Here is a 24100-nt window from a genome sequence, read left to right on the forward strand (position 1 = left end):
TTTGCTATTTTTATGGAGCACTGGGCAGTAATTGACACCTAATGTTCATATTTGCTATACTTTAAATCTCAAAATTTATTTTATTTCTGATCTAAGTTATTTCTACTCTGCCAGTAAACATTAAAATTGATTCTAGGAGCAACACGTAGAAGGAGGGTAATTCTCAGCATTTTTGCCTGAATTGAAAGAAAAAACTGTTGCCACAAACCACACCCAGGAACTTGTTAAAGAACTGCTGCTTCTATTATTGTTCTTATTCCTAAGAGACCTACATAGGGCTTGAATTATAGTCAAACAATCAATGGGCTATAATAATGAAGTCAGCTCTTCTCATTTACACCAGCTTTTCTGCAGAGGGATATTCTTTGAAGGTGGGAAGAGGCAGGTGTTGGAAGAAGCTGCTGGGTCAATTACTTGACCACATTCTGCACAGGGCACAACAGGAGAGCATTCCAGAGCAAGACTTCTCAGGACTGGACAGTAGGCGTGCCTTAATCAGTTAGCGAATAGCACAGACTTGACTCTCCAAGAGAGGGAAGCAGAACTAATTGGGCAGATGGCCCTGATTCCTAGCCCACAGCTTGGTTTACGTGCAGATGAAGTAAATTACCATTTCTTCTACATTCTTTGAGAAAAATGGGAGTAGATTTTCTTGGCCCCTAGATCCCTATCTATTTATTGTGAAGCCTGACCACTCCACAGACTCTTTGCCCGTGTCCTGGGCCTTGCACATCAGGCTGTCTGGGTCGCCTTCAAGGTGCAGCTCTGCACCTTCTAGACCACACTGCAAGTCTCAGTGTTGCCCCTTATGGTGGTTCCACTTTCGCTGCTTTTTAGCTTCGGCAAGGATGGCAGACCTAGTGTCTCACCATATCCACAGGTGCTCGTGCTCATGGGTCCCCCCAGAAAGAGTGGTGTAGGGAACCCCAGAGTCCCACCTTGTTGACAACAGGCGACCTCATGAACCCTAGACCATGAGGTCATATGTCAGTGTTACTACTCTGCAGTGGTTTATAACTCCTTCCTGGGGCGGCACTTAAGACTGCAAATTACTTGCTGCTGCATCCGGCCAATGCTAGTGGCCGGATAATATTCCAATGTTCCTGAGCTAGCATTTGAAACATTTATAAGTATGAAGGCAGTCACTATGGATGCACCCCGTTAATTTAATTAACTCCTGTTCAATAATGTACTCCTTTAACAAATGCTTACTGAGCACTTCCTGTGTTCCAGTTATCCGACCACGCAGCAGAGCTACAGAAAGGCATGCAGTATCTCCCCGAAGAAGCACCCTAGTAAGCAGTCCTTCCGGCTGCACACAGAACTGCATCCTTCCTAAGGTTCAGACATGAATTCCTGAGGCCACAGAGATGCTGCTGTTCTGATCAGCCCACAGGGACTACATGTCCCACCAGCTGTGCTCGGTGCACAGGCACCATCTGTCCAAGAAAGTCACTTCAGTTAACGGAAAGCTACAGGCAACCCAAACACATCTCAGACTTGCCCAGACCTTTCAGAGAGGCAAATAGCTATGTTACCACTGTCTGTCTGTCCCTCTGTGTGTGTCTGTGCATGTGCCCATTCCTCTTGTATAAGCAAATACTTAATCAGAAATTCTTCTGACAGTTTTCTTGATGTGAAAAAAATTATAAAAATAACTCATTTTTAAAAGGTTAACAAAACATTGCTGACTTTGAAAACAAACTAGCAAGAAAACATTTTCTGATTCCAAAACTTATTTGGCAGGAACAGACTTCCCTCCCAGGCACAGATTTTTTTTAATGTAATAGGAAAAAAAATACAATTTACCTAGAGAAGTTATTGTATGTTGTACTAACTATCATCCAAGCTATTAATGTTAATGTAAACTTTTCATTTTGACTGTTAGTAATAGGGCAATAAAATTCCACAAAAAGGAAACTGAAGGATTTAAATAGATTTCATTTGCATATAATGGCAAATAGACAATTTCCCAGAAAGTATGAACAATATTTCACTGATTACAATATTTTAGGACAAGAATCCAATCAAAATCTTGTAGTTTATATCACCCTGGAGATAGTGGCCATACCAAAAAATAAAAAAAGCAAATGAATTATGGCCTTCCATATTATCCTTGTAATGACCTGTTGTGAATTATGCTTTGTAATTAAGGAAGACTCTGTTTGCTGTGGGTTACAACCCGTGGGAAGGAAGCATTGGGAAGAAAGCCCAGCCATACACTGAACTATAATAATCTGTTCAATAGGATAAAAGAAATAAGAGGCTCTATATTAAAGTAAATGCTTCCTTTTGTTCTCAGGAAGTGCCATGCCTATATGTCTATGAAAGTATTTTATGTAAATTGAATTGCGTGTCGAAACTGAAGTTGACAGATGGCCTCTTTTCTGTATCACACACACAGAGCTGGCCTATTAGATCATCTGTTGTGTTTAAGAGCACTTGTTGCTTCCAATGAACACGGCCTCTGTGTTCATTCAGTCCATGCTCTAAGTGCTGTTCAGATGAGGACTTCTCTCCTAACTGAAATGAACCCAACTGCCTGTCAGATGGGTCAACTACTCATATTAAGATGCTTCTGTTCTTTGAAAGTTTGCTAGTTTCTTTTTTTTTTTTTAACAAAAAACACGTTTGCTAATAACACACCAAAATACTTCATTCATTTTTGTGTTTTTGTTCTTATCATGAAAACTCTGCTTCCAAATATCTTATATATTGAAGGTTAGCGATAACTCGCAAGTGTGTAAACATGAACATTTTTGATAGAGGAATTTTCAGCACAGAAGCACAGGCTTTTCACACATAGTAGTGGTGCTTCCATTTGCACGCAACAGACTCCCTTCTATCACACCGCTCTGCCCTGCCTGAGAGCAGATGGAGGATACACCACACTGGTCCTCATCCGCAGGCCCAACCAAGATGGATCAGGGAAAACCTATGAGTGTCTCCCCCAGCAAGATGCAAATCCATTGGATCCCTTCCGTGGTCAGTATAGGTTTCATGCCAAGCTTTCAGCACTTCTGCTGCTCCAGATTGTTTACTCTGAAAGAGTTCAAAGAGAAGAATTTGTAGTCCACCAGGTAGAGAGAGACAGAGAGGGTAGAAGGGTGCACACTTGCACTGAGTGTTCAACAAGACAAGGGCTAATGGTTGGTCCTCTCACATGTGCCGGATTCTGACCCCTCCCAGTGCCATCCATTCCAAGGATCGATCATAGTATCTTACTGGGTTCATCCAATCTACCACCAATTGTTGTTGGACCCATATTTCTGAAACACCAACCTAAACCTTCCAAATGAGTTCCCAGTTCACCGATGAGTATGGTCAAGAGAAAATTTTTTTTTCCTTATGAAGAAAAGACCAGGTTTCAATCGTGTATTCTGTACAACACAAGGTTTGGGTTGAATTTCACTCAATGTACACAATTTCCATCTTCTTAACATACTCGTCCTCCCCCTGCTTGCTGTGTGGTATGATTCTGAGAGTCTTATCAACTAGATTAGCCCCTTCAGAAGTCATTCTTGCTTGCTTCAGCCTCGGAAGAAAGAAGAATTGTATGGGGTGCCTGGGTGGCTCACTGGGTTAAAGCCTCTGCCTTCAGCTCGGGTCATGATCCCAGGGTGCTGGGATCAGAGTTCCACATTGGGCTCTCTGCCCGGTGGGGGGCCTGCTTCCCTTTCTCTCTCTCTGCCTGTCTCTCTGCCTACTTGTGATCTCTGTCAAATAAATAAATAAATAATCAAAAAAAAAAAAAAGAAGAAGAAGAAGAAGAAGAAGGATTGTGACTGCCCTGTACTTTGCATTTGACTTCTAATGCAGGCCCACTTTGCCTAAGTGTCATCAGTCTAATAAAGAGTCACATAAGTCAGAGTTTTTTTTTTTTTAAATGATGGCTCTATCCCAGGAAATGTATACATCTATAATAAATGGTCTCTTCTGGTAAAATTTCTCTAGTTATATCCTATAAAACCTCTAAATTTTCATGCAAGCACCTGCTAAGCCTTGCCACATTATTTTGTGTTTTTATGGCTATCTACTTAGACACAAATGAAGAACTTAACATTTACTTCAGTTATATTATTCTACTTTCAATCTTGGTATACTCTGTCCTAAAGCAGCTCTGTTTAGATATTTGATGACCTGATTTATTAACTACTATCTATTCCTGCTGGCTTCACATTCCCTGAAATTCTGTGCCATTGGTGTTGTTCACGTAAATCATTAATAAGAGGACAGAACTTTATCCCAGGTGTGGATCACACCATGGGCACTGGGTAGAGCTCTCCTGTCCACTAAGGCCCAGTGACTGGTGATAAGTGTTGCATAAACACTCTCTCCTGAAGGAACAGGAAGCAAATAAAAGTGAAAAATGCAGAGGAGAATACAGGGCTCACACACACCATGGAGCCTTCTTCAAGCCTCACTTTTCTTTCACACTGAAGGGCAAGAAATTTCAAGTATTGAACCATAACATCCCCTGAAATATCTCTTTTTTCAGGGTCCTCCATAGAGTCTCAAAATTTAGTTTAGGTTTTTTTTTTTTTTTTAAGATTTATTTATTTATTTTAACGAGAGAGAGAGAGAGAGAGAGAGAGAGCAAGCACATGAGGAAAAGAAAGGGCAGAGGGAGAGAGCAAGGCAGACTCCCCACAGAGCAGGGAGCCCAATGTGGGGCTTGATCCCAGGAACCTGGGATCAGGACCTGAGCCACGCAGGTGCCCCACATGTGGTTTTAATATCTATGGAGTCACAGCCTCCAGCAGGAGCAAAACCTCCCCTCCTGACCTGGTGCTATTCTTATTTGCCTAATACACTGAATTTGGGGCCATCTACAATGTGCACACGAGCAGTCACATCTGTCTGTTGGCACTCTGGACACTGAGTTCACAACACCACAGCTCTCTGAGTTTCTTTCTAGGTACCTGCATCCCATTCCATGTTCCCTGCATATTCTCATTTATCTCTGGGTCATGACAGAGCTGTCTGAGTGGGCTTACTAGTTCCAAGGATCTGTCCTAGAGCTGTTCCAAGGTCCATGAGGAAAATGTTAAAATTCTTAATGAATAATTAAGTGATAAAATCCCCCTACCTTATTTATTAAAAATATGAGTTCATCTTCCATCTGTCTGTCCTTTCTAAGAGGTCAACTGGATAATGTTTCCCAATATTTTGACCCCATTTCTAGAGTATGATAGACATTCAAATTAACTTCCCCTTTCAAAGTGTTAATGGCTTGTGAAATTGGACTCAGTGAAATAGTCTGGCCAGTCATATAAAAATTTCCCTCCCATCCTAACTGTATGAATGACAGGCTTTCCTCTGTTTAAAAGATGTGTGATTTGTACCTAGAAGGATCTCATAAAGGCAGAAAAAGAAGAGCCACTTAGGAATTTTATTATTCAAATAGGAGACTTCGGATTAGAATAATGAGTCAAATGTAGAAAAAATTCCAATCAGAGATCTAAATAAAAACAACCTTAAAGATTGCACCATCACTGTAATAATGTCAGCAACAACACATTCCCACCTTTTCAATGTCTCTTCCTTAAGAAGAAGAAAAAACATTCAGATATGTCTTAGTTATTCATTCAATATCAGCATGAAGTGACAGGCTATATGTAAAAGCACTTCCATTCTATAGAAAAAAAAATAACAAAAATGAGGTACAAGAAATTGTTCTCAAAGGAAAAAAAAGCACACCAGCCTGTGACCTCTACGCGAAATTGCTCTGTGCTGGAAGGAGATGTCTTAATTTGCACAACATCATGCAAAGCAAATGAATATGGAGCAAAGGGGCTGAGATTTTCAAATTTTGGTGCTAATAGTTGGAAGATTGAGAAGCTGAAAGACAATTTTATCAGAATTAATATTTTATATCAAAACCAAATTACTTTTCCTAAGGTACCTCACAACTACCAGCTGAAGAAGACCTTTTTATGAGTGGGCAGAGTCTCCCAAAACAGTAATTGTTCCTAGTTATAAATAATGCAGCTAGAAGTCTCTGTGCTTGAGAATGCAAGAGTTAACCCAATGTAATTCTTCCATTTCTGCAAAAACATTTCTGCAATCTTCCCGTGGAAACAGGAAGGGAGGCTGTTACCACGTCCCTTTCAACAGGGCTCTTCTGACACAATCCAGGCAGAAACTAGTGGAAATACAGTATTTGTGTTATCTTTATTACTGTTAGCATTGTACTAGCTGTATCTATCCCGATCTAGTTCAGATTGGGCAAATTTGAATGATTGAAAAATAAATAAGTAATCATATGAAAATAGCTCTCTCCACCATATGATCATATGGACTCATTCTCAGGGTCTTCTCTCCTCTCCTGCCTCCAATTCAGCCCAAACACTCAACAGGAGACATAGGGCTCTGAATGGAGCCCTTCTTAGCCCTACCAGTGGGCACAGAGCTCAGCTGTGTAGGTCCAGCACTAGTGATGACCATGTCATGAACCCCAGCAGGAAATTAATAACAGCACTGCCTCATCAACCCCAGGTATCAAGCAGCAGGAGATCCCAAAACAAGGAGACTTAACCAGGAGGCACCTGGTTGGCTGATGTGAGCACCTTAGTACCATTGCTGTTATTTGTTGTAGATCATTCAAATTATGAGACAATTACAGAAATTAACCTGTCTCCTCAAATTCCCATGGGCCCATGTATTATGATTAAGGACACCAATGGGGTGCCCTTAGGGACAGAAAAGGAGAGGGCTGGGAGGCGGCAATGAGAGACACCTGCCATGAAGAGAGCTTACTTCCTTTAGTGAAATGGTTGCAACCAGAGGCACTTAGTAGATTTTTAACACCTTTACTCCAACTGAGGCACTTTGTCCTCCTTGGTAGTTAGACACACATGTGCATACACACACACACACACACACACACAAACACAAGCACACACATACACACATAACACGTATTCCTCATTCAGAGACCATTTGGTGAATACCTTACATACGGCAGGCACATTCCCAGGTTCTTTTGCTGGGAAATAAATGAGTAAAGAAAGGTAATTGTTTTTTGAATGTCACAGTCATATTACCTACTACTTTATTCCATGGTTAATTAACTAAAACAATCAGCATTCACCCATCCCAGACATATTTTACGGTACATTTTCCCTCTACAGACTTAATTTATGTAACACCTTCCAACCTCATTTAAACCATACATTCTTTTTTCTTTTTTAAGAGATTTACTTATTTATTTTAGGGGGGGTGCAGAGGCAGAGAGAATCTCAAACAGACTCCCTGCTGAGCATGGAGCCCAATGTGGGCACTTGAGGCAAACCAAGAATCAACAGACTGAGCCACTAAGGAGCCCCTAAATCACACATTCTATAATATATTCTGCCTGTGAATTTAGTTACTGGTATCTTCAATAGGAAAATGTAACTGTTAGTAAGAATAGAAATCAGCATTTATTTCTCGTTTACTATGTACAAGTTCGGTGCACATGTATTATTGATTCAGTCAGCAAACAGGGTGTTTAATGGTGTAGTCAGTCCTTCTTTCTACTACGAGAGGCTAATGATAACACTGAGGTGAAGATTTTCATCCGATGAGTCTTGAGGGAGTTGCTACTTATAATACTCTACCAAACTCATGCACAGAACAAATCAATAGTTTCTCAGATTTCCTTTCTTCATCTCTCAATCTCTTTCTTAAAAATAGAAAAAAAATTAAAATTAATAATTGTTTTGTTGCATCCTTTGTAAAATTACAGATGAGATCCAAATTGTAAACAGTCCCTTTGGGAAGTGATAATTTTTAAAACTCCATGTAAATTTTTATAATGGCTCATTTTAGGTAATTTAAACAGAGATCAAGACAGGATGTGTTGATCCAGTTTTCCCGATTGAGAATGTTTGCTTGTTTGTCTCCCTGCTTCATCTTCTCCATTTTTCAAGTATCTCTGTCCCCATCCCTTGCTTTTCTCCTGACCTGCCTCTCTTCTCCCTGCCACCCCATCTCTTGTTCTCTGTGCCATATTTCATTCTACCACCCCCATCTTGCTCCTTCTCTCTGATTTGCTCAGAATTTTCTCATGGATAAATATGCCAATAACAAAACTTAAGAAATTTGTAAAAATCACAATATCAGTGGAAATGGAAAGCAAGAATGACTAGTAATGACTTGAAGTACATACTTGGGGAATTTCCTATCATTTAAAAATGGTAAGATAAGAGAAAATCTATCAAATTTTGTTATTCCAAACTGGTTCAGGTGTCAATTAGGGAAAAGCATGTACACAAAGCATAAAAATACATGAATGAAACAATTCTGTCACAGTTTCCTGGGTCCAGAAATCAGAAATGTCTTAGCTGGATCTTTCTAAGAGGAGGTCTCTTATGTGCCTACAGTGAAGCTGTCAGAGGGGGCTACGGTCATTGGAAGGCTTGATGGGGAGACAGTATCCATGACCAAGCTGGTTTATTCCAAAATTGGGCAACTGAGGCTGGAGGACATCAGGAGTCCTTAGCTCCCCTGCACATAAACCCCGCTGCAGGTACTGGAGTCTTCTCATCTCGCGGTGGCTGACTTGGCACATGAGGAATCCAAGACATCTGCTTTAGATCCTGCTTGATATCTACAGCATGAATGACACTAAGAAGCTAATCACATTGCCTAAAATCTTACTGAACAAATAGTTTCTGCCTCAGTTTCACGAGGAGACAGTGGGGATACAATGGAAAAGGAGACCAGGGTGTGAGGACATGTTTTACAATGGGGTCTACACCTTGTAGATCACTGTCCTCCCGACAGACGCGAATATCTTGAATCCATACCACATTCACAGAAATCAATATGAGATTAGGACAGACAGTGCGCATGCACACAGGAAAGATCCCACAAGGGCACGATGAGAAGACAGCCACCTACAAGCCAGGAGGGAAACTACAGAATGAAAGCAGCCATGCCAACACCCTGAGCTTCAATTTCCACCCTCACAACTGTGGAAAAAATAAATTTTTATTGTGTAAGCCACCTCGGTGGTACTTTCTAAGCCTTAAGAATAATGCAAATAGGATTACAATGAGTCTACTGACAGCAAGAACAGCCCGTGGAATTGGGCAAACAAAAGAGTCAAGAGATGCAACAAGATTCAAACAGGTAACACGCAGCATTTTGTTGTTTCCTTCCATGGTTATTTTACATAAGTGTCTATCTGAGTGTGCTTTTTATGTGTTTATGTATAACACAGCATATTCCTTTGGTCCTGGGTTCAACTCTTAAAGTAGCAGAGCCAAGGGACTTAGGGTAGAGATTGCAGCAAGTATAAAAGCTACAGACTCCTTCTTAAACTTCACCTTATGACAGCCTCTCCATGTGTCGTATAGCCCAAAGGCAAGCATGACTCAAATAGTAGAACATGAAAAATACCATATGGCCTGTTTATCAAACATGTGCACATACATGGGCATGCATGTGTGTGCGCACAGACGTGCACAAAACATAAACACACACTTGTGCGCACACACACACAGCTATTTCCATAACAGTGAAAAACTGCCTTCTGCTACTCCCAAATGAAAAAAAGTAGTTAATGTTTCTTATTTTATGTCTTCCCCCATTTCCCAACTTTGTCACATTATTAGACATCATTGCACTATCTCTGACATTCAGAGCTTGCCTCACTGTACTTATGCTTTCCTGATGATAATTCAGATAGTATTTTCTATTTGTACTCTTCCTCTCTATACCAAGATCCATGTTCTATTCCCAAAAGGCACTTTTGTAAAAACCGAGAAGTTTATTAAATTAATGGAATATAATTTATATTAAATCTCCCAAGGAATATGAATAAATTGCCTCCCAAGGAAGGGTCCTTCCCTAGAAAAATCATTAATTTAAAAGAATTCCTTTGAAAGTGGACATATTATAAATCAGATAGATTTCATATTATACACTCTTGGAGAAGTTCCCTTGGGTACTCACCAATTACAGGCTACCTAATCACCTGCCTGTATAGTTAAAATTAATGGTGCTTCCCCAAACTTCTTTTGTCTTATTATTGTCAATAGCATTTTCTGTACAATATTTTGAGACTATAACTGTGAATGTTAATTTACTACTTTGGAGTAAAGTTGTTTTTTTTAAAAAATCCTCACCAGTGAGAGATAGTTATATTTTATGACCCTATAATTTTTTGTCTTAGGTATTCAAATTCTCTGTGATATTTTTGAAATTTCTGTTTCAATAATTCTAGTATTTAAATATCAGGCACCAAGGAAACTTTCCTAAGTTTTGAAAAATAACATTTTAAGTTTAGGAATAATTTTCAGTAAAGAAATTGAAGAAAAGACAAGGGAAATAACTCCTACATGTGAATATGCAGTTTGAGGTTACCATCTCATACTTAAAAATTCCATAAACTCTTACTGTTTCAGGAAGAAAAACTGAATTCCAGTTGGCATATCCTACCTCCTTTCCTATTGTCCTCCATACTATTCCTTAGGAATAAGTTGTTACTATAAAGCATTTTCTACTTACGTATAAAATTCATTTTTGAAGAAAATACACAGGAATCCTTAGAAGTACTGCAAAATCAGTTTAGAAATTCAAAATTAACTGATTTACTGCATACAGAATAATATCTATCTGAACATTAAAAAATACATGAATAATATATACAAAAATCTACCCTCAAGTTTCTTAAAAATTGTTGTGAAACATATAGAAAAATGGAATCTGTGCTTTTGGAGAAAATGCAATCTTTTCCAAAGGGTAAGCACAGTTTCCACCTCTAGACTTGATTTTATTTAAAAAAAAAAAATGTTTTGGGGGTCCCTGAGTGGCTTAGTTGGTAGGGCAGCTGACTCTTGAATTTGGCAGAAGTCATGGTCTCATGGTTGTGAAACCAAGCCCTGTGTTAGGCTCCACGCTCAGTGGGAAGTCTGTTTGAGAGTCTCTCTCTCCCTCTTTCTTTGCCCCTCCCCCATCTCTCTCTCTTTCTCTCTAAAATAAATCTTTTTTTGGGAAAATTGAATATTTTAACCTGAAAAAATAATTAAGAAACATCTGTATCCTGTTTTGTATTTTTCCAGACTTGCAAATAGATTATCTTGCATTCTCTAGTCAATGGTTCACATGTACTCTACACCAAGCAAATGAAAATTGATAACATCTCTATGGCCAGGTCCCTGTGGGCACAGAGACACAAATACAAACACTATATGCATCTCAGGCTTTCACTTGCTTTCAATCCCTAGAGATGTAAGCAACATTGCACTTGTATGCATTTATATTTATCTGAGTTAGGCATATAAAACCAATTTAACCCATGCTTTGAAGGAGTAAGAAAGAAATTTTGAGGAACTTTTTAAAAGTAAAATATAATGAGCATGTTAAAATAGTATTTGATGGAAATGTACATAAGTGAAAGGAAAGTGAGTTCTCTACAAAAGCAGCCAGGGAGGGGAGGGGTTGGGCAATTAAGGGGAAGAAATACGTTTGGACTCAACTTCTTATTCAACAGGTAAAATCACTGACTGATTTCTGATAATAGGGATTAAATGCTCATGGTTATATATTACCTGCAATGACCTTGTGCCTACCTGGAATCACTTCTAAGAAGTACTTATGTGGTTTACATGTGTTACATTAAAGAGAAACATGTCAAGGTCAATGTTTATTAAGAAAGTCATTTATTCATGCATTTGCCATGCATCCCTGTGTCCATCCTACACCTTTCTACTAGCCAACTACCCTTATCCTGAAATGACTGCCTGAGTTGATTAAGGCCTGCTTTTTCTTCCAAAAGCAGTAATGATACACTCTGTTTTGTTCTGTGTGTTTGCTTGTTTGTCTCTTGGACATATACCGGATATGTGAATCAGCAGCAGTCTCTGTGCTAAATGCTGGAGCAGGATTTAACACAGGTCTGCAAGACTTTAAATGCCATGCTCATGGTAGAGCATCTCTCTGGAAAACAAAGTGGAAAAGAGTTCCACTACTTGATGGTATGACCTAGAACTTTACTTTCTCATATGTGAACCAAGGTTAGTAATAGGTGCTCATATGAGACAGATAGGATAGATTAAATAAGATGATATACGTACACCCCCCAGGAACAAAGGATATATGTAAAGCCCCCAGGCTTGGAAAATTGTAGGTATTCATATTTTAAATATGCTTTTATCACTTCATTTTCAAACTTTTGAACTCTATAGTGCAATCAGCCTCACTGAAACCACATAAATGGTGGGGGAAAACACAGTTTCCAGTGAAATATTTCACATATATTCCTCACCTGGAATGTAAGCATTGCCAAAACAAAGAAAACTTTGGCAAACTGAGTCACAGCTCTGCCCTGTGCTCTGGTAGTCATCAGTCTGGAAATTATTCCCATGATCCAGGTGACAAGTACAGCACGGACCAGGGCCTGGGAGAGGAAAAGGAGGTGGATGACAGAGGAATGGTTTAGGAGGTAGAACTGAGGACTCCGTGGTCTCTGGGCTGCTAGAGTGCCAGAAACAAGTCCTTTACACCCGGCAGGAGGCCAGCCTGTGTGTGAGTTAAAGACTATGTTAAACTGAGTGGAAATTTAAGTAGCGGTACGGAATACCCCATGCTCCATAAAACACCTCTGATATTACTAGAACACGTGTATTAGTAATATAATAGCTTTTTCAAATATGAGGAACATTTAAGTAAAACAAAAATAATAGTTGGGCTTTAGGCCATTTGGTCGAACATTTCCATTTCCTTCACTAACTTTTTGGATTTTTACAGTAATTTATTTTGTTAGAGTTTGCTGCAATGGTCTGAGTTAAGATATTTTATCCTACATTTGAAAAACTCATTTATTTAATTATTTTAGGAGTAGAGGATTTTAAGAATTTACTGCTCTGATTCATGAAAGAGCAATTTCTCTTCACTGAGTAGCATCTCTGCTGCTACCTCTTGCTTAACGCCTGTGCATTAGTGCACAAGAGAACCCTTTTAAATAATGCTCCGCATCTGACCTGTGTTTCAGAACATTCACATATGCACAGTGCCATGGTAAATCAAAGGTTCCTTGTTGGATGCATTAAGGGAAGCTATAAAAGAGAATGAAATGATGCTTAAAAATAGAAAGCTAATAGGAGGCCTAGAAGAAATCGAGATGATAATTACACAGTGGCTTCATACAGTCAGTCAGTCCAGCTAGTTGAAAAACTTGGTGGTACAGAGGGAGCAGAAGACTGGACGCTGGGAGTGAAGTTGGGGGCTGTATGCAAAAACTCCCTGTTTCTCCTCTGTGTTCCCACTGTGACTGCACTTCCCTTCTGATACCAGATGTGTTGATTCCCACCCACCTAGTGGTTCTGTGACACCTGCTGAGTGTCCCACAATTCAGTTCAGTTCTGACGCTATCTACCTGGAATGTGCACCAGGTCCCACATGCTAAAGGCTCAGACCCGCGAGCCTCCCCCATTTCAGACTCCAAATCCAAGTTGTTACCTGACTTCTGACCAACCAGCTATAAATCATGACTCCCTCTCTGGGTTCAACAATTTGTTAGAATGACTCACAAAGCTCAGGGAAGCACTCACTTATATTATAAACAATATAGTAAAGTATACAGATGAATAGCCAGATGAGAAGACATGTTGGGTGGGATATGGCAGCATCCCAATCTCAGGAGCTCCTGTCCCCACGGAGTTGGAGAGCCCCACCCTCCTGGTATGCCTGTGTGTTCACCATCCCAGAAGTTCTCTGAACCCTGCATTTCTGGGACTTTCATGGAGGGCTTATCATGTATGCATGATTGATCGTTTACTCAAAGTCCAGCCCTCTCCCCTCTCTGGAGGATGGGCAGTGGGATGAAGCCTCCAAGCTTCAGGACCAGTCCCTACTCCCCCGGTAGCCTGCCAAGAGTTTCCACATTAGAACAAAAGATGTTCCTACCCTGCAGAAAATCCCAAAGAGTTTAGAAGCTCTATATCAGATGTCCCAATTATTTAGGAAATTATAAACTTCTTATGAGCTCTGTGTCAGGAATTGAAGGCATTTTTATCTATATCAATATTTCCTATTATTTTATAAGGGGGAGGTGGTAATTATGGAGGTAATTTCATAATTGAGAAAATAATTAAAGAAGACTAATGCAAGTTAAAAAAGTGGGGGGGGCTCTGTTCTCTTAAAGAATCAATATGTTAGAAAAATGACAATTATAGGTGGTCCATTACTCATTCCCATGTACAGAGAGAAGCCTGGCCCTGCTAAACCTGTAGTTCACTCACCAGTTGTCTCATCACTAAGCATACACGCGTGTCCTCACACCTGCGTCTCTTGGAAATCTCCTGAGCCCCAATTCAAGGCACTCTTGCCTAATCACATAGCAGCACACCAAATACACCTTTCTCTGTTGTCAATCCCTAAAAGCACTGTGTACTTGATATTGTGATTACTGATTTAGCTCTCATTTTCACTCAAGTAAATTAGCTTAAGGTACATGATTTTTGTTTGTTTGTTTTGTGTTTTTTTTTTTTTAACTGCTATATGTGACATTCATTGATCATTCAACCTGTACTTTTAATCTGAAGTAAAGAAAGATTTCTACCAACTCCATTGTTTCCACTCCTCCTTACTGGCAAGCCTAAATTCATACTCCTTCACTCCAGCCCCAGTTCAAGGATCTCCTCTAAGACAGTTGAAAACAGAAACCAAGAATGCCACATTTCCCAGGACAGATCCTAAGTTACGTTCATTACTACTGAAGACAGATGGGTTTGGTCTGTCTACTGCAGCATCCTTCAAAAGCTACTGGTGACATTTCCTCCGCATCTGGGAGAGACCGCGTAAAGCATGAGCACATTCGTGCATCCACTTTGAGACCCACACAAGGGACTTCAAGAGATGATCAGTTCTGCAGAAGGTGCACGTGTACGAAGCAGGGGCTCCACTCGTGGACAATGTGATGCAGCTCCAAGGGAACCGCAGCAAGATTTCCACATCCCACAAACGTTCATCATTCTACTGAGCAACATGGGGAAAGCTGGCCTGTTTTTACTAATGCTTCAGTATTTCTAACATAAGTAAACTGTTCCACAATGGGCCATTCATCCTGAGACAGTCATGGTCTAGCACAGAACCAGCCACCTTGTAGAGTTAAGTTAAGTTAGCCACTGATGGGCTAACCAGTGTCCTAATCAGTTCTGGGCTTTTATTATTATTGGCTCTTTCCAGATAAGGAAACTGAGCTCAAGTGACATACAGGCCTTTCCCTATAAGACAGTTACCAAGCTGCAGAACAGGAATTTGAATCCAGGTCTGTCTAACTTTATGGTTTTTTTGAAGACAACGCAATGAATCTTCTGAGTTTCAATAATAGAATTTTTTTTTAAAGATTTTATTTATTTATTTGACAGAGAGAGATCACAAGTAGGCATAGAGGCAGGCAGAGAGAGAGAAAAGAGGAAGCAGGCTCCCTGCTGAGCAGAGAGCCCGATGCGGGACTCGATCCCAGGACCCTAAGATCACGACCCGAGGTGAAGGCAGCGGCTCAACCCACTGAGCCACCCAGGTGCCCCAAAAATAGAATTTTGAGTGAGTTAAAAAAATATGCACACACATACAAAAATATGCACATATACCATATAAAGTAATATATAAATATATAATTATAAATATAGAAGTATAATATAAAGTTATATAAATACATACTTATAATCTACTTACATTATAATAAAAGTATATTATATGATATACTTGCACATATTCTATATTATTATTATATAATTACTATAATTACATGATATACATAATATATAATTATGTAAACATTATCTATAATGTATACTAATAATTAAACCTATGATAGAATATAAAGTAAATATGCACATATATACTATAAAGCAATATATAAATACAGAAAGTAATGTAAGGTAATATATAAATAAAATAAAAACCCATGTTTAAAATACATGGACATTGTGGGTAGATTTCTTTTTTTTTCTTTAACCATTAGTTTGGTAAGTATTTGCTGCTTTCATTAACTATTTGTTTTAATATGGCTTATCTCCCCATTTAGTTTGAATGCTATTTACAGATGTGTCTTGTCATGTGACTCTTCTGCTCATCTTAGTTTCTAAAAAGAGCCTCTACCTCCTAGTCCTCAAACTTTATTTGTTGGCTAATTTGTATTCAGCTCAACTTATTAGAGTTTTAACACTGAGATAGCCTTATGAATATTTAGTTTTAAACATTAAGTTATGGATCCATATAAAATAATTTTGTTGAAGACCTGAACATTTGGGGATTCACCGTCCATGCATTTAATCTACAAATTTGAAGCCTCACAACTTTTTTTTTTTTAATTGCACATTGGTACCATACTTGTAAACAGCTGAACCAAGTATAAAAATATTATCTATTTTTTTAAAGACTTATTTATTTATTTGAGAGAGAAAGAGAAAGCAAGAGTGGGGAGGAAGGGCACAGGGAGAGGAAGCGGGAGAAAGAGACTTTCTGCTGAGCAGAGAGCCTGATCAGGGCTCCATCTCATGACCCTGAGATAGTGACCTGAGCAAAAACCAATAGCTGCTCAACCCACTGAGCTACCCAGGTGCCCCAAAATGATTTGAATTTTTGCATGTGGATGGTCACTTTGAAGGGCCTCACTGCTAAATTTTATTGTCACTACATTTATACTATTAAAATCTTTGGGGGGGATTCTTTTTTCTTAATTCAGTGAAGAGAACAAATAGTATGTATTATAATAATCACAAAGGAAGAAACTAGAGTGCCAATCAACTGCCTCAGTGTGGGACAGGGACACAACAGGTGGTAGATCCAGTCTTCAAACGTCAGCAACCTGACTCCTGAGCCCACACTCCCTACCACCATGCTAGAGTTAACTCACTTGACAAGTGTCACAGCTAAAGGGACACAGACATTTGGTCTTGTAGAAACTTTATGTACATGATCTGAATGATTATCAAAGTGATTTATTAGAATATTAACCTATGATACGTTGCTCTTCTAAACAAGAAAAAGGGGGTTGTGGAATAATCAGGTAAATACATATGTCCCAGCAAAGTTTGCTTTTCAACTACATTTATATTAAATTAACTTTAATGATGTTTCTAAATAAAGAGATAAATAAAAAATGAGTAATTAATTCATAGAGCAACAGATGATTAGTAATCTTGTAATTGTTAGTGGAGTGAATATTGGGAGGATATAAGAAATAAAAGGACACAAATTTGGAATTTTTCAAACAGGGAAACATCATAAATGAAAAGCATAGGCCACAGTTACTGGTAGATACAAACCAGTGTAAAGTTAGTACAAAGCTTTTAGTCCAATACCATCTGGAGGAGTGGGTGAGTGATGATAAGCCTGGGCATTACTTGTGACCTCAAATGGAGTGATCCTCGAGCTTGATTTTTTTTTTCCAAAGATTTTACTTATTTATTTGACAGACAGAGATCACAAGTAGGCAGAGAGGCAGGCAGAGACAGAGAGAGGGGGAAGCAGACTCCCCGCTGAGCAGAGAGCCCTAGGTGACCAGGGGCTAAATCCCTGGGTCCTGGAATCATGACCTGAGCTGAAAGCAGAAGCTTTAACCTACTGAGCCACCGAGGTGCCCCTCACAAGCTTGATTCTTAAATGAAAGTAAATGAATTATTATTATTTTTTTCAGTTGGTGACAGGATGCTACTGGGTCTTGAAAATAAATTGGGGACCATGGGGTGGCTGGGTGGCTCAGACATTAAGTGTCTGCCTTCAGCTCAGCTCATGATCCCAGGGTCCTGGGATTGGGCCAGCATCAGGCACCCTGCTCAGTGGGAAGCCTGCTTCTCCCTTTCCCACGCACCCTGCTTGTGTTCCCTCTCTCGCTGTGTCTCTCTCTATCAAATAAATTAATTAATTAAAAAAAATTTAAAAAAAAAGTATTTTAAAAAATTTGGGGTGGAAAAAGATTTCTACATATATTACTGAGATTACAAAAATAGTTGCTAATTTATCTCTTACAAAAAACATTTTAATAGTACATGACTCTCTGCCTTCCATGGTATTAAAACAAGAAAGCAGAGAGATAGGTCAATTTGCAAAGTAACTTCTTATCTGTCACAGGCAAACACTAGAGTTAAGCAATTATTTAAAGATTTCCAGTGTGTCCAGACAGGGTTTCTCTGAAATCAGGGATACTTCGGAATGATGCTGGAAAATTCATGGCACACCTCAATGAGACAAATCACATTTCAAAACCAGGTCATGACAGAACACAAAGGGAAAAACAATCCTATACACGCACAGGTGAGAGAATCAATGTTTTATTTATCCAGCACAGAGTCTCCTCCACGTCAAAGAAAACCGATAGGCACCGATCAATATAAGTTTTCCTCTAGCAAAAGCAGTTAAAGAGGAAGTTTTTATGGCACACTGATGATTCAGTGTGTGAGGACTAAAGCTTTTTATGGCTATGGGAGTTTCCTTTGAAAATCACATGACTGAGGTGAAAAATGAATAGAAATCATTAAATATGTGTGCTTTTCTTTTCTTTTTTTTAACAAATTGAAATTAAGGCAAGAACCAGGTAACCTAAATGGTTTTTCCTAACCATGATTAATTATACTTCAGAGACTGATAAATGTGTTTTTCTAGAGGACCGCAACCCAAAGCAACATCACCAGATGCTCTTGATTTTTTTTTTTTTTTTTAATTTAGACAGTCCCTTGGATTCAGGATCATTTTCAGCTGAGTTACTGGAAATGACATGTTATTTTACTTATTCCCTGAAAAATCAGTCTGATAATTTATGTCCAATAGAAATGTAGGTATTAAAGAGTCAGACTGGGAAATACCAATATAAACATGAGTAACTCAGAGACATATCTAAAGGACAGTCAGCAGAGACATGCGGCTTGTCAGTAAAAAGATACCATTATGCATGAAAGGAACTGGCAGAGCCATATTCTACCATGATCTCTTGACTCCCCCACCGCAATCTTTGAGTTGAACAGATGGTGAGTTTAGGATGACTGTTCACTTAGCAAAAGAAAACCAATTCTGCTTTGGCTCGGCTTGTTCTTGCCTTTCTGCTCTCCCTGGCCAGGTGATGCAACCAACAACAAGGACTTTGGCCAAATCTCTATGTTGCTACAGAATCAATCATTTAAGACACAACCGATCTCTTCCTTCTCTGGGGTTTTAGTTCAATAACTTAATAGCCAGTACAATCTGACCATCCCTCAAGGTCTATAAAAATGGTTGGAAAGTTCTCCCTTAACTCTCATTACCACATGCGGCCTGAAGAAATCCAATGACCACTGTGTTTTGCGAATTCCCAGAGGATTTCATTCCTCTCAAACTGCTTCAAATGATAGACTCCTGCTTCAAAATACACTTTTTATATTTATTATTTTGGAACCCATAATAGGAAGTTTTAGCCCCTCCTATGATTTCAGGCCAAATCACTCATTAACTTGGGAGATTTTACTGATGTTCTGGAGGAACAAAAGAAGATGTTTCCTAATGCAAGCCTCTCAGGCCAGTAGGCATCACCTTTCCTAAAATCTTCAGCTGGACAATCATCACAGTGTTCTGTTGAGCCCTGGTGCTTCCTGTATCAGACCTGCCCCCTCTTTAAACTCTATATGTTTATGAATATATGTATCTGTAGGTGATTTATTAATCAATCTCATTCAATTTTAACCATGAATAAAATTGATTATTGGAATAACATGCATTTTCATATTAGCAGGATGGGCTCTATTACGTTGTGGCAGCGAAGAATTCCTCAATCTCTCTGCTTTCACACAATGAAAATTGTATTCCCCACCCACATAAATATTTCTGTGATTTCATGTAGCTTTCCATGTTGGAGGTTCCCCAGAAATTGATGGACAGGCCCACCCATGATTGCAGCGGCCATGGAAGACAGGAAATGGAGAATTTTCCGTGGACTTCTCACTTGATACGTCCTTGGTCATAACCAATCCCAACATCAAAAGTGCAGAGAAATAACAGACTTTGCTGTGACTTCAACAGAAAGACAAGCAGATATTGGTGAAGATTACTGATAGCAACATGTCTCTTGTATGATATGCAAAGCCTCCCATATGTTTGAGTCTGAAACTGAATTTTTTATTTTATGCACCTATACCATTCCAATAGCACATTGGCTTATTTATACTACATTTTGATATTACAGGTTTATAATAAGCTTGAGTATCTGGCACTTTGGGCTGAAAGTACAAAAAGGCTGTTTTCGATTCTTATCCTTGGCGAAATTATTCTTTTTTTGTGTTCATGTCTGTATTTTTAATTTTCTCTGCTACTATATTTTCTATCACTGCTCTGCATTTGGGCAAATGCAGGGGGGTAATTCTTTAAACATTAACACTGATTTACCAAACTGCGATGCATGGTTTTTGAGAAATTCATTTAATGAAACACAGATTCAGCATCATCTGTATTTCACATTTCCATTCTAAAATACGCAGTTATTATAAATGGAGAAATTGTCATGTTTCCAAAGCTTGAACTGCCTAAAGGTGACTCAGTCAGACATGTTTCATGCTGAAGAGAATCGCTCTACTCTCACCTGCATCCAGATGAGCAAACCCTTCATATCAGAGGCGCTCCAACAGTGAAAGAGCTTGGACTTTCTGCCAGGTCTAATTTACATTTACACTACAGTCAAAAAATTACTTGGTTTGACAAAGGTATTCTTTTCTCTCTATTTAATTCCTTGTCTCTTGTCAGCAAAGAGATGCCACTGCATGTCAGCAGAAGCTGTTCCGCTTCCAGATCCGAAGGGGTTGGCAACATCCTACAAATGGAAACAAAGCAGGTAAAAGAGGTGTAAGCCATCAAACAGATGTTATCAAATATTACTTGATTTACTATTCCATTCAAGCTCGGTCGGTTTCAGCAGCCACCAGACCCTGATAACTGGAGTCTTCTGTAATTACTCTGTATCTATGAACTGGTCACAATGCCATTCCTGAAAGAATTCAGTCCCTGGTCTGAAGCCTCTGCCAGGGAAGGGCTACTGTTGATGAATTCTCTTTGTTCAGACCTCCCAGCTGACTGTCTCAGAAGTGCCCATCAAGCCTGCATTTGTGCAGACTTGAGTAAATCCACCTGTGTTTAGAGCTGGTGGCTCACTTGCTCTTTCATCATTTCAATTGCCTGGACAGACGCATCTCCAATACGGCCCCTTGCCCAGCGTTGATTGATACAGATCAGTAATGGCAAGATCTTTTTGCTTCCTAGCCCAACAAATGCAATTACCACTCTAGCTGCCATCTTGCTGGGAATCCTACCACACCAAGTGCAAGAGCTATCTGTTGCTTCCAACACTGCTTTATCTCCTGAGTTTGAGCGCTGGCTTTGTGACCTAGCCCAAGCCTTTCCATTCCCATGACAGGTCTTCCTTCCTAGCTTGGTTAGTTTCTAGACTGGTAAAAATAGGTGGATTACCCACATGTGAGGACCAACTCTTGATCTCCCTCAGTAAGGTAAGAAGAAATGTGTGCCCCAATCAGTGGAAAATGCAGCATATCTTGTATATCTTTAATTCAACATCCCTTTTATAATAGCCTAATACATACTATCAGTTCAATAAAAGTACTAGGATTTAAGTCACAGTATAGGGCAAAACACACAAGGAAAGTCAAAGAAACCAAAACAAACAAATTTAAAACATTTTAAATATTAGCCTTTTTAGTTTATGGTTCTAATTTTTATATACAAATAACCAAATATATTTGTGTTTATCATTTGAATGTAGTTATATTATCTCTTCATAGGTTACCTTTGTCATTTTGTTGTTGTAATAATCTAATGAATTATGTTCCCAAGGTTCTCAAAGGTTACTCTGCATGAGAATTACCTGGTGCACGTGTTAAAATGCAGAATTGAGAGGCACCTGGGTGGCTCAGTGGATTAAGCCTCTACCTTGGGCTCAGGTCTTGATCTCAGGGTCCTGAGATGGAGCCCTACATCAGGCTCTCTGCTCAGCAGGGAGCCTGCTTCCCCCCCCTCTCTCTCTGCCTGCCTCTCTGCCTACTTAAGATCTTTCTCTCTGTCAAATAAATAAATAAAATCTTTTAAAAAATGCAGAATTGATATGTAGCCCATACGTTCTCATGCAAGGTATCTGGGATGCCTACGGGAAAATGAATTTTTAGCAAGAGCCATAGTGACATTAATATAAGTAACCAGAAGGCATTTTGAGAATCCTTGATAAATGCAAATTATTTAGCACAATGGCTGTCACATACCAAGACTGTATACATTAATGTTATGATATATAAGTGAAATGGAGTTGGAACGCTAACATGGTAATGCTGTCCATACAAGTCCTCTATTACAAATGACAGGGAGAGCTGTGAGAGTGGCTGCAGAGTGACCACTGGTGACTCCTGTCCAGCCCCAGGTCCAGGACAAGCCACCATTCCCGTGCTGAGTGTCTGATCATGTTCTCAGATCATGAGTCTCACATTTTTCTGGTGGAAATGCTGATGGGCTCAATGTATTGTGTATTTTCTCAGAACCAGGTCCTTAAATATTGTTAGATTTACACATCACACTCTCAGCAATCACACATGTGCCTCTGTGCTATCTGTGTTACTAAATGTGCAGAACCAGTCCTAGTGGTCTGGGAAGTCCTAGTGGTCTGGTCTGTCCTAGTGGTCTGGTCCCAACTGTCTTCTTTTAGTTTTTAAAATTTGTGAGCATGACCTCTATTCTTGGCCTTGTCACTCCATTTATTTTCCACTTTAGCCCCATGGACAAAAAAAGCCCCTTTCACTGGAAGTAAAATAAATTTAGCCTGATAATATAGGAAGTTGCATGGTACCTGCTCAGTTTTCCCTGCAAAATTTCATCACAGAAAAGCACACTATCCAGCAGAGACAAATCAATCATTTATTAGACAAACTAGTATGCCATGAATTTGATTTCCTAGGAAATAGGATGGTAATTAGCAGAATCATAGGCCTTGATTTGGTCTTGAACAGCTTTAAGAGAATCACTCAAAAGTGTAGACAGAGTTGGTTACTGCCAAAATTACACAATTTGTGGCAATCACCCATAGGTTGTTCTGCTGAAAGCCTAGTGTTGATGATCATTCCTTTCATTGAAGGCACAGCTATTGGATGAATCACTTGTTAGAACAAAGATCAAAAAAAAAATATCCTATAAGTTGACCTCTTAGAAAATATGTTCCTGAAAACTTGTCTTAAAAAAATTATTTATTTGAGAGAGAGAGAGAGCAAACACACAAGCCAGATGGAGGGGCAGAAGGAGAGGCAGCGGGAGAAGCAGGCTCTCCACTAAACTGGGAGCCTGACGTGGGACTTGATCCCAGGACCCCAGGATCATGACCTGAGATGAAGGGAGAAGCTTAACCAACTGAGCCACCCAGGTGCCCCTGAAAATTTGTCTTAAGACAGTGGTTTGCCCATTGGAAAAGAGTGCAGGAAGGTATGTTTCCCAGGCAATGGCTACATGTCTTCCATGGGCAGGGGCCAAGCTGGCATGTGGCACTACTATGTGCTTAGCAGGAGAGAGTAATGGACCAGAAGCAGGGAGAAGAGTGCTGAAAGGGACTTTGGATGGTGCTGGAAGGAAAGCTTTAACTACATTACAGGTGGGTCTAGATTTGTCTGCTTCTAAATAATCTTAAGTGACAGATTTGACTGGGCTCATCCCAGGAGCTGGTTGGGAGAACTAACACTACTGTCTGGCACCATCCACTGGGTAGAACATGTTAGAAGAACCACAAATGAGATTAACATGCTTTGAAATTGACTCTTAGCAGGAGGAGGGATTTAAATTATTTGCTGATATCAAATTCAAAAAACATCTTTCATCTTCTTTTTTTTTTTTTTAAACTTTATGTTAAACTGCTGAACAGTGTTTCCAGAATTAGGAATCTAAACCAAATTGGAAAATTAAAAAAAAAAAAAACAAAAAAACAACTATTTGTATCCTGTCTAATGTCCCCTCTATCATGATATTGGCCTTCAAAAATAATTTCCGTTATTCACTTTCCCATATATGTTTATAGAGAAATGAGGAATAATTTGATAAGTAGAAGATATATTCACGCAAGTTGTAGGATTTGACTGCAATAGATCTAGAGAACAGAGTT

The sequence above is a fragment of the Mustela putorius genome, unplaced genomic scaffold (assembly GCF_011764305.1).
Source record: "Mustela putorius furo isolate JIRA1106 unplaced genomic scaffold, ASM1176430v1.1 tig00000577_pilon_pilon_pilon, whole genome shotgun sequence".
Lineage (NCBI taxonomy): Eukaryota > Metazoa > Chordata > Mammalia > Carnivora > Mustelidae > Mustela > Mustela putorius.